Source organism: Cyprinus carpio, chromosome A17 (genome assembly GCF_018340385.1).
Source record: "Cyprinus carpio isolate SPL01 chromosome A17, ASM1834038v1, whole genome shotgun sequence".
NCBI lineage: Eukaryota > Metazoa > Chordata > Actinopteri > Cypriniformes > Cyprinidae > Cyprinus > Cyprinus carpio.
The window spans coordinates 15,039,960-15,053,805 of record NC_056588.1 but is presented as its reverse complement, the minus strand read 5'-3'; the positions used below and the strand labels follow the sequence as shown (position 1 = coordinate 15,053,805).

General features: G+C 37.3%; 1 protein-coding gene across 2 annotated transcripts in view; it reads right to left on the bottom strand.

Annotated features, from left to right (window-relative positions):
* Nucleotides 1-10,000, bottom strand: part of LOC109107710 (inhibitory synaptic factor 2A-like) — a 37,602-nt gene extending 27,602 nt beyond the window's left edge. Inside the window, exon 1 of one of the 2 annotated variants that reach the window (XM_042774634.1) lies at nt 9,233-10,000. The gene's annotated coding sequence lies outside the window, so the exon portion shown is untranslated. Of the gene's footprint in view, nt 1-6,837; nt 6,987-9,232 lie in introns of those variants that run through there. The other variant, XM_042774635.1, reaches the window with a different exon arrangement.
* Nucleotides 10,001-13,846: the final 3,846 nt, after the last annotated feature.

The window sequence follows — 13,846 nt, the reverse complement described above, 5'->3', positions numbered from 1 at the left end:
GGCTGAGCATGTATTCATCACAGCAGGTATTGCTGTTACTCCACTTCACAGTTTATTAAAGCCAGAAAAGTGTTTATATATTATTTCTTGCCAGAAGCCTTGATATTTAAACTAGTTTTTTTGTTCTAACCACTGTCTGCCATGGTAAAACCATGAAGAAGGCATATTTGGTGTAGCCTATTTAATCTAATTTCATTTAAATAATTTTGAATTGTGTTGCTGTTTTTGTATGCTTTGTTTACAGTTCATGTAAAACATCTAATAGCCTATAATTCACTTTCCATTTTTGCACAGAATCTTTCCTGTTTAAATTGTGTTCATTGAACTGTTTTGAATGTAATTTGTATTGTGATCGGGAGCAACTTCATTATGTTATTACCTAATCAGAAAATAAATAAATAAATATTTGTAGTAACTGCATGGAAATTGAAAGCATGCATTGGACTGGGTGATACAGTGTGATTAATTAAGATGTTTTTTTGTGGGTTGCGGGGTGGGAGGGGGGAGGGGGGGATTCACGATGCCGGTTCAACATCTTGAAGTCTGTAAGCCATCGGCGATGGACGATGACATTGTCCCAGCCCAAACCCTAATGTCCTATTAGTTTAATATTAAGGATTACGAGTTTGTTCAAACACCACATATGAGCAATAATAGCAAAGCACCACTAATTATGGTTGAAATTACTGCTCAAGTTTAAGGATTTATTTTGTTGGGCAAATAAATGCCATGTTCACACAATTTGTAACATGCAATGGACAGGCTATACAATGTAAAATAAATGTTTCAGCCTGTAGATAAATATAGTGCCAAGACAGTTTTCATTCTGTATCATATTCATTTCACTCAGCTGTGGTCCATCATTTACTATTAGTCATTGCAATGTCGGACAGGCTCAGTAACAGGGAAGAATACAAATGGACACCTTGTCATCTGTCAGGCAGCAGCAGTGTCTTTCAGTGTCTGATTTTCACTCCGTAAATTTATCTGACTCGACAGAGATAACACTCATCCTCCTTGAGTCATTGAACTGCCCCCTCTAACGATTCAATCAGCATCTCAATATAATGAGCCCGGTGATTTGTCAATTTTTAGAGATAATATGGCAGGGACTTTTAGCCAGGCTGCAGAATAGTTTATCATGGCAGTAATTCCGCAACTAGGCTTAAATGAACCCCAGTCTGCTTCAGTCTGAAAGGAAGCTACTTGGAAAGTCTGGATTTTTCAATCCACAGTATTTTTTTTTTTTTTTTAGTTTAAAAGTTTAGCATTATGTAACAGGGTTACTATCGTTAATAAAAAACTAAAACTATTAAAAACATTTTGTTCATTTTTGGTAACTGAGATAAAAAATAAATTAAACCTAAATAGTAATAGTTAAAATCTATATAAAAAAGACAAAATTACAAAAATAAACTAAAATTTAAAATATAAAAATAAAAGATATTTCAAATTAACACAAATGTTATTACTAAAATTAATACCAAGACTGTTACACTATAATGTATATTTTAAAATATGAATGACAATGCTAAATATCTAGTGAATTCAAAAAGCAAACATTCCTGGTTTGGCATCAGTAGTTTTGTGCATGTCTGTGAAGCCATTTGTCTGTTTAGAGGTCACATGCTCCTCGATGGACTTTTGTAGAGCCTGCAGAGGTTTGGACTTCGTGCTGGACTATTACTCAGCAGGCCATGTGGCAAGCCGAGAGAAGTGATGCAGGTGCCATTTGGTACAGGGCCAAAAAAGGTTTTTGTAACACTATGTATTTTGTGCTTTTTCAGATGAACGCTTCCTACAATCACTTGTCAGAATTGTACTGTCTTGCACATGCCAAAATCTTGAGATCTCTCATAGCATCTGCACTCCCACCACCTCTGATTTATAGCACCATCTGTCCTTAAACAGATGGCAGTGGCTGATTGATTCATTGATTCTGTAATTTAATTAAATCCACATGGTAGTGGCTCACCTGCGTGTCTCGTAAATGCCAACAGAATCACGATTAGGATTGAAAACAATCTTTGGGTCATTTGTGACTACTCACTGTGGTATAAAAGGAAATGTTTTTGCAATGTCCTTGGAAGGCATTCAAAGCCGTGTAAAGGCAATTATTAAAACTGTAAAAGTGGACACTTGTGCAACTAATTCTGTTTATTCTTGTGAAGGGTATTAATGGTCAGTACCAGAAGCCCAGCAACACTCCTATGCTGTAATAGCATTTCTTGATGATAGCAATTATTGTCATCATTACTGTCATCATCAATAATTTGCAGTGAATAATTCCCCTCCCAAAGGGCACTCGGCAAAAATACCTTGAAATTATACAGATAGAGACTGGACTTTTAAAGGGCTAGTTCACCTGAAAATGAACAATGTCTTATAATTTACTCACCCTCACTCTGGTTGTTCTTTCCAGGCAATTACAATGAATGAAAAAGCCCAAAAGCACCATCAAATTATCATAAAAGTAGTCCGTATGGACATGTGTAAATTCGAGTAATGATATCCAATTTAGGAAATAATTATTATTTTAAATCATTTTGGTTGAATCAGTTCACAAAAGCAGATTAATTGATTCATTCACAAACTAGACTGATTTGATTCTTAAGTTCAACTTACTGACATCATTCAACATGTTGAAGAGAAAATGAACAGTGAAAATCTTAAATATCAGTCTAACTGTCACGCAAAGCTATCGTATGACTTAAGAAAGGGTGATTATATTGTGTAAAAGTTGTGTAGAGCACTTTTATGGTGTTTTTTACATTCCTTTTAGAGGATAAATAGTGTAAAAGGGTTAAAGGGCTTGGTTACCATTTGCTTTGTGATTGTAAAAGAGCGACCAATACAATTCTTCAAACTTTTCATTTTTGGGTGTTTTTATCCTGTAAACCAAATGCCTCTTCTCACTCTCTCTCTGTTTCAGGCACACACACAGAGGTCCCCCTTCGACCCTGACAGTTTGGCCACCGTCAAACCCCAGGATTACGAGTAATGCATTGAATCTAAAATTGCAAAAGTAATCCTCTTAACTCTCCTCATGCACTTTAGCAGCATGTCATTTCAAACAGGCCCACTGCTCCTATTGAAAACGGCTGTGAAAAAGAAGCAGACTTTAACTCTATAGCTAGGTGCATTTTTAATACGCTTCTCAACACATTTATTTATTAATTTAACCCACATTCTCGTCCAGCTGTGTCTATGGATGGCTATCGCCAGCAGCAGGTACTGTAGATATGCACTGTAAAGCTTTCATTGCTTTTCCTTTGGCAAGGGAGACAAAGTCCCAAACAATGTGTTGTTCAAAACATCATTTTACATCCCTATTCAATGCCATCATATTCTCAGATATTTCTTTATGTTTCAGATTTCATTTATACCAGCTTCAGTTTTTTAAATCCTATTAACTTGGAGCACAACCTGATATTCTGCATTGAAGGAGACCGCAGATTTAGGGGTCAGTTCCACTAGGGACTTCATATCAAAAATCTGTCCTAATCTCACGATTTTGGGGGGATAATAGGATTGGCTGTGGATTTGTGAGCTGATATGACTTTTATACCACAGAGATATAATTAGTATTCCTTTTACATCACAGTGATATAACAGCACTAGCTGGTTTTATTGTTGTGCGTGCATCGGGAGCTTTATTGCATGCTATCGTACTCAGCTTTTGTGTAAAACCTACAAATATTATTCATGTTATGTAATGCACTGTAACATTTAGCAGGGGAATTGTGGTAATGCTTAAAGACAACATGGAGCATTTGTCTATAAAATATGTGTCATATAGAAAATCAAGGCTTGTATGGAGTTATAGGCTCAGCCTTTAAAATACAATGTGAAACTAAATGTTATGTATTAAAATATAATGTATATTATACAATGGTTGTGTTTTGTTATAATGGTTTTCTAGCCACAATTCATTCTATCAGACTGCTAAATGTGTTGTGAATGTATAATGGTGGAGAATGCAGGCATATTTTTGGTATTCCTAATATCATGTCTGGTTCAAACCATCAGATTGAACTGAGCTGATTTGATGGCTTGATTTTCTGTCTTCCTTTTTATTTTTATGATAGCGCCTTTGAAAAAACTGTGAGTGAAGCAATCAACCAACTCCCAGCAAGCTTTCAAACCACCAAGAAGTCTATGGAAGATTCAAGAGAGAGCGGATAGGTGCAATACTGCCTCTGCCAAAGATAAAACAGCACCTGACTGACTGTCCTTCTACATCATGCTAAGGTCTTGAGCTGTCCCTGTCTGCTGCTCTTTTGATAACACACTAAACTGACATATTTCATTACTTCCCTCTGAAAAAGTGTTGACTACTTTGTAATCCAGTATTGTTCGAAATGTCACAGACGTCACAATTTGACATACTACTGTTGATTAGCATTGGGTTTCACATTAAAAATGAAGGCTGACCTGTCTCTGTATTGGTTTGTCAGATCTTACCTTTGACATATTCAAACAATTCAGCATTAAAAAATAACACAAAAATGAATCATTAACTTCAGTCCCTGGAAAAGAACCTGTAAACCTGTCTCCTTTGGAAAACATTGGTGCGTTTGCAATTTATAAACACATTGCATTTTACAAAAGCACACAGTATAACACAATATCCCCAGCCAGTCCAATGTTTCCCTTTTTATCCTCTCCCCCTCCTCCTTTTATCATAAACATATCCCAAGCTGCATGTGGTGCAAACAGTCATTAACATTGGGAGAGCTGTAATCTCTGTATTTTATTCTGCAAAGGGCATTGAGCCCTGCTTGTAGCACCAAACCTCAATGTGAAAAACAATCTAAAGATTTTCACGAGCTGCCTTTGCCTTCCATTGTCACCACATGACTGCTGCACAGTCTGAATCCCGAAAGCACTGACACTGCGGTACAGTCAAAAGTTATGAGTCACTGGAAGGTTGCACGCTGGGAGGCCAAAGTCCTCACACTGCTGTCTAGCATATATGCTACTTTCCACAAACAGCTTACAAATTAGGCATGACACTTCAGTGAAAAGGAGATGTTTAACCTTCATAAATGTTGAAGCTCAGGAGGCCAGCATAAATGTTAAATAAAAAAAGTAAAATTTAATTGTAAAAAAAAAAAAAAAAAAAAAAAAAACTACTTGAGCTGCAACGCTGCAAGTAACAAGTTGGCAAACCCAGTCTAAATTAAGCTGTCAATCTGTACGGGCTAGTTTGCCTGGGACTAAATGTAGGTTATCAGTAAATTTATATTTTTTGTAAATATATTAGTTTATATATGTATATATGTGGGCAGGGCTGCATTAAGACCTCACTGGGCCCCGGGGCTATGACTTACTGCAGGGCCCCCCATAACAATAATGATATATTTAGCTTTAAAAAGGATTTTTATCCTTTCAAAATTTTTGATGCACTGAAATTTTATAATTCTTTTTACCAATTTCATATCACAAAAAAAAATAATACTAGCCTAAGTAAAAACAAGCTTACTGAAGACAAGTAAACAGTCACAAATTACAAAAGAACAAAGATACATGAGAAATCGACCTACTTGTCCTAAACATACAAATAGACTGAATAATCTTCACTGTATAAATTCAATATACATTCATTCTTATTTATTTTACAAAAGTGATTCAGTCAAGGACAGTGATTGATTTTCTTTCAGATGTTGGTAACACTTTAAAATAAGGTTCCATTAGTTAATGTTTTAACTAACATGAACAAACAATGAACAATACATTTATAACTATATTTATTCATATTTGATAATGATAGTTAATGAAAATACAGTCGTTCATTGTTAGTTCATGTTAAATCACAGTGCATTAACTAATGTTAACAAGTACAGCTTTTGATTTTAATAATGCATTAATAAATGTTGTACTAATAACATTAATGTTGCATTAATAAATGCAGTAGAACTGTTGTTCATGCTTAGTTCATGTTAACTAAAGTAGTTAACTAATATTAACCTCATTGATCAAGTGTTAACCTAATGTTTGATTTACATTATTGATACAAATGGCAACAGCATCTATTGGGCTACTTCATAGTTACCATATGGAATAGTTATGGAAAAAATGTAATTCTGTTGTTGTTCTAAACCTGCATAAGTTTCCTTCAGCTGTTAAATGCAAAATAATTTATTTGGAACAATACTGGTAACCAACCAGTTTCAGGGCCTCAATGACTTGCACAGTATGAAAAAATAAAAATATAATAAATAAATAAATAACATACGCTGTTGGAGCCAATGGGGACCAGAAACTTTCTGGTTACGAACATTCTTCAAAATATCTTCTTGTATGTTGAGGAGAACAAATACATTCATACAGGTTTAGAACAACTTGAGGCTGAGTAAATGACAGTATTTTAATTTTTGGGTGGACTATCCCTTCAAGAAATCATCATAATGCCAGGATGTAGCCGACTACTATACACAAGTTTTATCTTTTAACTATTATTGTTCATTTAAGACACAAATGACTGTTTACGAAGGATACTCGCAAAGACACATAACTATGTGTATTTGAACGTTTAAGTACAAGGTGCAAAAAATAACTTAAGTTTAGTCAGGCGCTGTATAAGCAGGTGCGCGTCACACGTATCCGTCTTAACGCGCATTCTGCCCCGCTGCTTAATGTCCCTAAACGGTTTTAAATTTGTTTTTAAACCACGATGCTTAGAACGCGTTTAAATGATAAGCTTACATCATGATGCACAAAACGATTGACATATTTCTACCGGGTTATGTCCCAACTCTTAAGCGAATCTAGATTATTCAAACATACAAAAAAAGCAATTTAGGCTGCATCCATCAAGTTAATAATCAAACTAACCTAAAATCTGTGTGGACAATGAAACTGTGTTTTTATCTGCTCCATGTGCCCGGTCTACTTGTTTTTCCACAACTTCCACTCCATCATCAGCTTTAGTAAAACAACCTATAGCTGGGGCTAAATCAGTGGTTCCCAACACTGGTCCTGGAGGCACCCCAACACTGCACATTTTGCATGTCTCCTTTCTCTGACATACCAATTTCAGGTCTTGAAGTCTCTACTAATGAGATGATCACCTGAATCAGGTGTGTTTAATTTAGGAGACATGCAAAACGTACTGTGTTGGGGTGTCTGCAGGACCAGGGTTGGGAACCACTGGGCTAAATTATGTTTTATCTGCTGTTTTTTGATCTCCTCTCTCGCATAAATGCATTTGATTGGTTAATTCAATAGGGTATTGAATAGGTCATTGTCTCTCTGTGTTGGGTCAGGCTTTACTAAACATCATATTGCCTTTGGTCTCTGGATGGTACAGAGAAGGTGCACTAGTTTGTAACACTGGTGTACAGACTTATCAGCAAGCCATGTAAGGAGTACAGTAGGATCAAATGACTGCTACGAGAAATGTGGTGCTAATCCTACTAACAAGCTAAAGTATTAAGTGACTGAAAATGGAGAAATCCCCTTTTGGATTTATGATGTACACTGGGGTGTCATTAAACCACTGTAAGTAAGTGGTGGATGGAGAAAGGAAGAAAAATGTAATCCTTTGGTGCATGAATCATTTTTATTCAACATGATATACAGTGGGATTCAAAAACTGAATGCAAAAATGCTTCTATTTAGTATTTTTTTAATTTAATACTTTTTCACATGATCAGTCAAAAATGTGCTTATTTGATTAATGACCTGGAAATAGGGCAGAATTTTTTAAAACTGTAAAAAAAAAAAAAAAAAAAAAAAAAAGGAAAAATTTACCCAGTTTTTGACACATATGTCCAACTAGAGTGGACATCATCTGAAAGGGTTTAAAGGAAGAAAGCAAAAGAAAGGTGGGTGTTTAATATATTCTACATGTTGCCATGAAAATCATAATGGAGATTTGGTGTGCTGAGCAAAACAAGTGAAATATTATAATTTATCATTTTAATGATCTTTCCTTTATTCATACATTTCCCGAATTTAAACACAAAAGCTAATTTCAATGGGCCATCATCAGTCATGATGTGAACAAAAACTGAAGAAAAATATAAGGAAAGAGAGTAAAGACTCTTGGGAGCGTGACTAAACGCATTCATCCTTTGTTCAAATAGAGGCCTAAGACCACAGGACTGAGGTATACAGTGGACGAAAATGGTACTAAAATGAGATGGAAGGATGTAATGCCTCACTCAGCCTGGTTTCCTGAAATCAAAAGGTAAATCTGTATTAAATAAAAGAGCATCTAATCTTCCCACAAGGAAAAGATAATGAAAGAATGATGGAAACATTTCACTCGAAATAAGTGAAAAGTAAAACGCTGGAGATTTTTCCATTCTGGCTTGTGTGCAAATGGCAAAAAGTTCATATCTGAAGAAAATTAGATTCTGAATCACAGTGACGATAGAAAGTGTCATTCCATCATACAGGGTGGTCCGTGACAGAGTGGAAATCTCTCTTTCTCTCTCTCTCTCACACACACACACACACACACACACACACAATGTAGCACAATATCATATGGCAGGGATCCCATCATTCAAATACACATCCTCTCATGTTTTTCTGACAGGTTTATACCTTACATAAAAGTTCTCTAAATGATTTTTTGTCACGTCTACAATATAGCTTCCAATAAATGCTTATTTAACTCCCCATAATAGTGACTAACAGGTTTTAAACAAGTCTGCACCATAAACCATACAGAACTTTAACTAAAAACCTTGCAACTTATGCATATGAAAAAATCACAGCATTCAAATCGCAAACATTGTGCTGAGCCTGAGCCTGCTGAGGCGTGGGAGAAAAAGCCCTCATCCACGAAGGACACAATCCCACGTTCATCAAATTGCATTTACACCCACAAATATTGTTTTTGCAGCTTTCACATGAAGTATTGTGAAATGGCTTTAAACACAATATTTCAGGTTGTAGAAAGCCTGGACTAAACATCAGACTGTTGAATGACAGAACCAACTATATAAAATAGCTCAAAACACGGCAATGGCAAACCCCCTAAGCTCCAGCCTTCCCAAAGGACAGAAAAAAGTGAAATGAATTATCACATTCCAGTCTGTGTCACAGACATAGATGAAGTGTAATTGAAACCAAGCTCACTCACTCACTCAGCCTCAGTACAGTAAGTAATCGTCAACCAGCCGTATGTCAACGAATGAGCACATTGCAGTGCACTAACAGACCTTCCAGCTCCAGCACTTGATGTGAAAACGGACGGCTGGACGGAGGGCACACTCACCCTGAGAGGACCATTAGCGGAGGAGAGGAAGACAGTGAAGGCGTCAGTCTCCCGTGGCACTGGGGCATATCCGCTTCTTTAGGAGCCATGTGAGGCGGCCGGCTGCAGACGAGTTGTTCCACATTGGCTGAAGTGCAGCAGTGAGAGGGCTTGCCCGACACCGGAGCTGCAGCGAGCGGACACGCTCACGTGCACACACGCGCGCACTCACACACATGCAGGGAGAGTGTGTGAGAGCGAAGACGCGCGCTACGTTTAGTGCATCAAATTGAAATCCCACCACAAGGAGGCTTAAGAGATGTGTCCCTCTTGATTTCTCACATCACCGAGAGAGGCTCATGTGTGCGCGCACTGCACACTCACATACTCAAGCACACAGACAGTTGGCAGGAGCGCGCGCGCCAACGACGTTCCTCACCGGCCGCTGCAGACCCTGTATGTTTGATAAGAAAAGAGGGAGAGATAAAGGATGAAGGAGGAGAGGGAGAGTTTGGAAAGCGAAAGAGAGAGAGAGCGGAAGAGAAATGAGGTGAGGAAAGTCCTGTTTGAGTTCAGTTTAGTTGGTCATCTCACACAGACAACCGTTATCTCTTATCTAAGCTTATACTAACTCACGAAGCTTATGTAATCAGAGGTGGGTGGGTGTTAGTGAGGTTTCGGAAGCTGAGAAGTAATAATACTGACGCATTTTAATTGGCTGGCCCGTGTATTGTCACACTGATTACACCTCGTTACTAGATGACATGATTTAAATGAGAAAGAGATGGAGAGATTGGAAGATTACAATGTGGGTGAAAAGAAAAAACAAATGTAAGGAAGCGTAATTGGATTGTTAATTAACGCGAGTCATCTCTGTGTTTTATAATTACCAGAATTCTTCTGGGGATAAATCAGCCTTGTTGTTGCTGCTTCAAACGCACACACGACTGTCCCGATCATCCATGCACACTAATAATGCTACTGTCAGAAATGAATCTTAGATCACGTAAATCATGTTGAAAGAACAGCATATGCTTGCTTGATTGATTTAGTGTTTTGTTTACTTGCTATTCTGAAGCTCTAACCAAGTACAGCACAGAACAAAAGAAATGCACCTTGCTTTAACATTAGGATAAGTCAGAGGCGTCATGCCCCTTCAAAGTGAGGCACGTGCCCCCTCAGATTTCTGAGACAAGTGGATTTTGAATGCAACTTCCAAAAGACAAAAAATAGCCGAATAATATATTTTATATTTGATACAATCACACCGGCGTGATTAGAACCTTCATCACCAGCTGCTAAATTCAAATCTGCGTTCACTGGCTGTCACAGAGCCAGAGACATAGGCGTTTTTACAGTGCTGCGCATTATAACCAATCACACACAATTCTGTTGAGCTTATGAATGCAATGACCAATCAGAGGCGTTCAGATGAGTCATCCCTGAAACGCGGTGTTTTGTTCACTTGCTCGCTGACTGAATGCGAATTCTCTCATCAGAAACAAAGTGCAGATGTGCATACAAATGTAAATAAGATATTTATTTTACACTGTAGCTCAGTGATTTTAATGGGAGTTCTTGAGAGTGCCTGAACTCTGGCTAGACTGAATGAAAATGTTATTTGATAATGTAGGCTAAATGTTCTTTGCTCTCTGTAAAATGAAAGTGTTTTAATTAGTAACTTACAATATTGTTATTAAATTCACATTAAATACAAAGTCAGTCATATTAAAAAAATATATTTTATGGCATTACACCCATATCTGGTAGCTACTTAAGTAAAATGACGAGTTTTTATGTGTAGTTAATAGATTACAATATTTGTCTACTTTGCCCATCACCCATAGATCAACTAACAATATCTATAAAGGTGCAAAACACATTTACTTTCGAATAAAAAGGAAAAATAAAAAATAAACATAAGCCTATATCAGTTAAACAGTGGCTGTGTATGATCAACATTGTTAGTCAAGTCAAGTCTGCTTTATTGTCAATTCTTCCACATGTACAGCACATACATACAGAGAATTGAATTTGCGTTACTCTCAGACCCTTGGTGCAAACAGATAACACTAACAGTAGAGCCTAAAAATACAGATAGGTACAGATTAAATATAAAATACACTATACAAATAAGGGCAAGTTAAAAATTTAAATAAAGTTAAATAAAGCAACACAAGGCACGGTCGACATGATTTTGCCAAGTAAGACATGTTCCTGGATCAACATTTTTTGATGATCCTGGATCAACATTACTGTCCAAAAATATAGACTTAACCCAATCCCTACCCCTAAACCTAACCCTACCCATAAATTATTCCTAAAATCAGTGGGAAATGACAGCTGATTAACAATGGTGTAGAAGCACCTAACCCTGATTGTAAGCCTAAAACAGATATTTCCTCAAAAGTTATATCTCAATTCTGATTGGTTGATTGGAATGTTGTTCCAGGACCAACAAGGATGTTGATCCAGGAACATGTTGTACTTGGTGAAATCACGCTCGCCCACAAGGCACATGGCAGATAGAGTGCAAACCAGTGAAGTAAACAAACAGTGCAGATAAAAGATTGTAGTGCTAAAGAGCTTATTCAGTCTGATTAAAGTGACGAAGAGCTCAGAGAGCAGTTCTTTATTTAACTGACTGAAGAGGTAGTTGAATGAGGTCAGTTCTATGCTGAATGATGTAGTGAGCAGACCAATGCTGCACAAACTGTCTGGTGCAGGTCACAGTTTGTTAGTGGGAGGGGGTAATGGAAGGACCAGGGGATGTGGGAGCTGTGGGGGGGGGCAAAATAGAGGAGGGGGTTCAGAGTTCAGTGGTGCCTGGGGCAAAAGAGGGGAGGGTGGGCAAGGTCAGGAGGGAGTTAAATGAAACTGTCCTTCTGTCTGTTGGTCCTGGCCTGGAGACTCAGAGTCTCCTCCCTGATGGCAGCAGACTGAAGAAGCTGTGTATCGAGTGGGATCACCTGCAATGCAGAGGGCTTTGCAAGTGAGACGGGTTCCGTAAATGTCCTGGAGGGAGGGGAGAGAGACACCAACGATCTTCTCAGCTGCTCTCACTATGCGTTGAAGGGTATCCTGACAGGACGCTTTGCAGGCGCCATACCACACAGTGATGCAGCTCGTCAGAATGCTCTCAACGGTGCCTCTGTAGAAGGTGCACATGTTGATCCTATTAATGTTGAATAAATTATGGGTAGGGTTAGGTTTAGGGGTAGGGATGGGTTAAGTCTATATTTTTGGGCAGTTATGTTGATCCTGGATCAACAAAAGATGTTGATACAGTAACATGTCTTACTTGTCAAAATCACGGCGACCTGTATAGGACAATGACAAGCATGACAAACCAACACCCCCCCCCCCCCCACACACACAGCCAACTTGACATTTTATGTTAAGATATTTAAAAAAAAAAATGTCCTTGCTGCATTAATGTGTCAGAAGCCTTTTATTGTATCTGCACTGGAATACAGCACAGCCACTGTAATGTTGATGAGGATCATAATAAAGGAACTCCTTTTTGACCTTGATGGTCAGTTTGTCAAACCTGTTTTAATTCCACCATATGACATATTTTCAAGTAAAACAGAAAAAAAAAATCAAGGTTTCTCCAAAAAGCAGAACAATTGTTTTCAACATTGATAATAATAAGAAATGATTCTTGAGCACTAAATCAGCATTAGAATGATTTCTGAAGGATCATTTGTGACCCTGGACCACAAAACCAGTCTTAAGTGTACATTTTTTGAAATTGAGATTTATACATCATCTAAAAGCTGAATAAATAAGCTTTCCACTGATGTATGGTTTGTTAGGATAGGACAATATTTCGCCGTGATACAACTATTTAAACATATTGAATCTGAGGGTGCAAAAAAATCAAAAAACTGAGAAAATCGCATTTGAAGTTGTACAAGTGAATTCTTAACAATGTATATTACTAATCAAAAATAATTCTCCACATACCTACTTTATTAAAATCACAAAAAATCTTCATAAAAAATTATCTTTACTTAATATCCTAATGATTTTTGGCATAAAAGAAAACTTCTTTTAAAACACACATACACACAAAAATCTAACTGACACTTTTTTTGTTGAAAAAAGTGGGAAAAATTGGACTGAATACCATTTTTAATTGACTTTTAAATTTGCATCTAACTTTTATTCTTATGTACTTGCCAGACCATTTGGACCGATAGTTTTTGTACAACCTGTTCCAATTTTCCTCCAAAAAAAGCTTGATTGCTTTACAAATTCAGCTTACTCTGCAGCAGCTAGAAGTGTTCCTACATCCGTAAATGTGCTCATATCATATTCATGAACTTCAGAGAAAAAATATTCTGCATGCATATTCTGCAATTAAAACAGCAAAAAAGGCTGTTCTCATTAAAGGGTGAGAATAGTGAGTTCACACACAGTGTTTCTCTTAGCCACAAAATGTTAGTCTCTGTAGGTGTCTGTGAAATGGAACTTCTCTCCCCTGTGCCTCAGGCCATCGGTTGTCATTAAGCAGAAAGTGAAATAAAAATGTTCCCTCCACCAATTACTGAAGGAGAATAATCTTCATAATTCAACAGGAATGCAGACTCCATCTGCTAGCCCAGCTAAAATAGTTTGATAACACACACA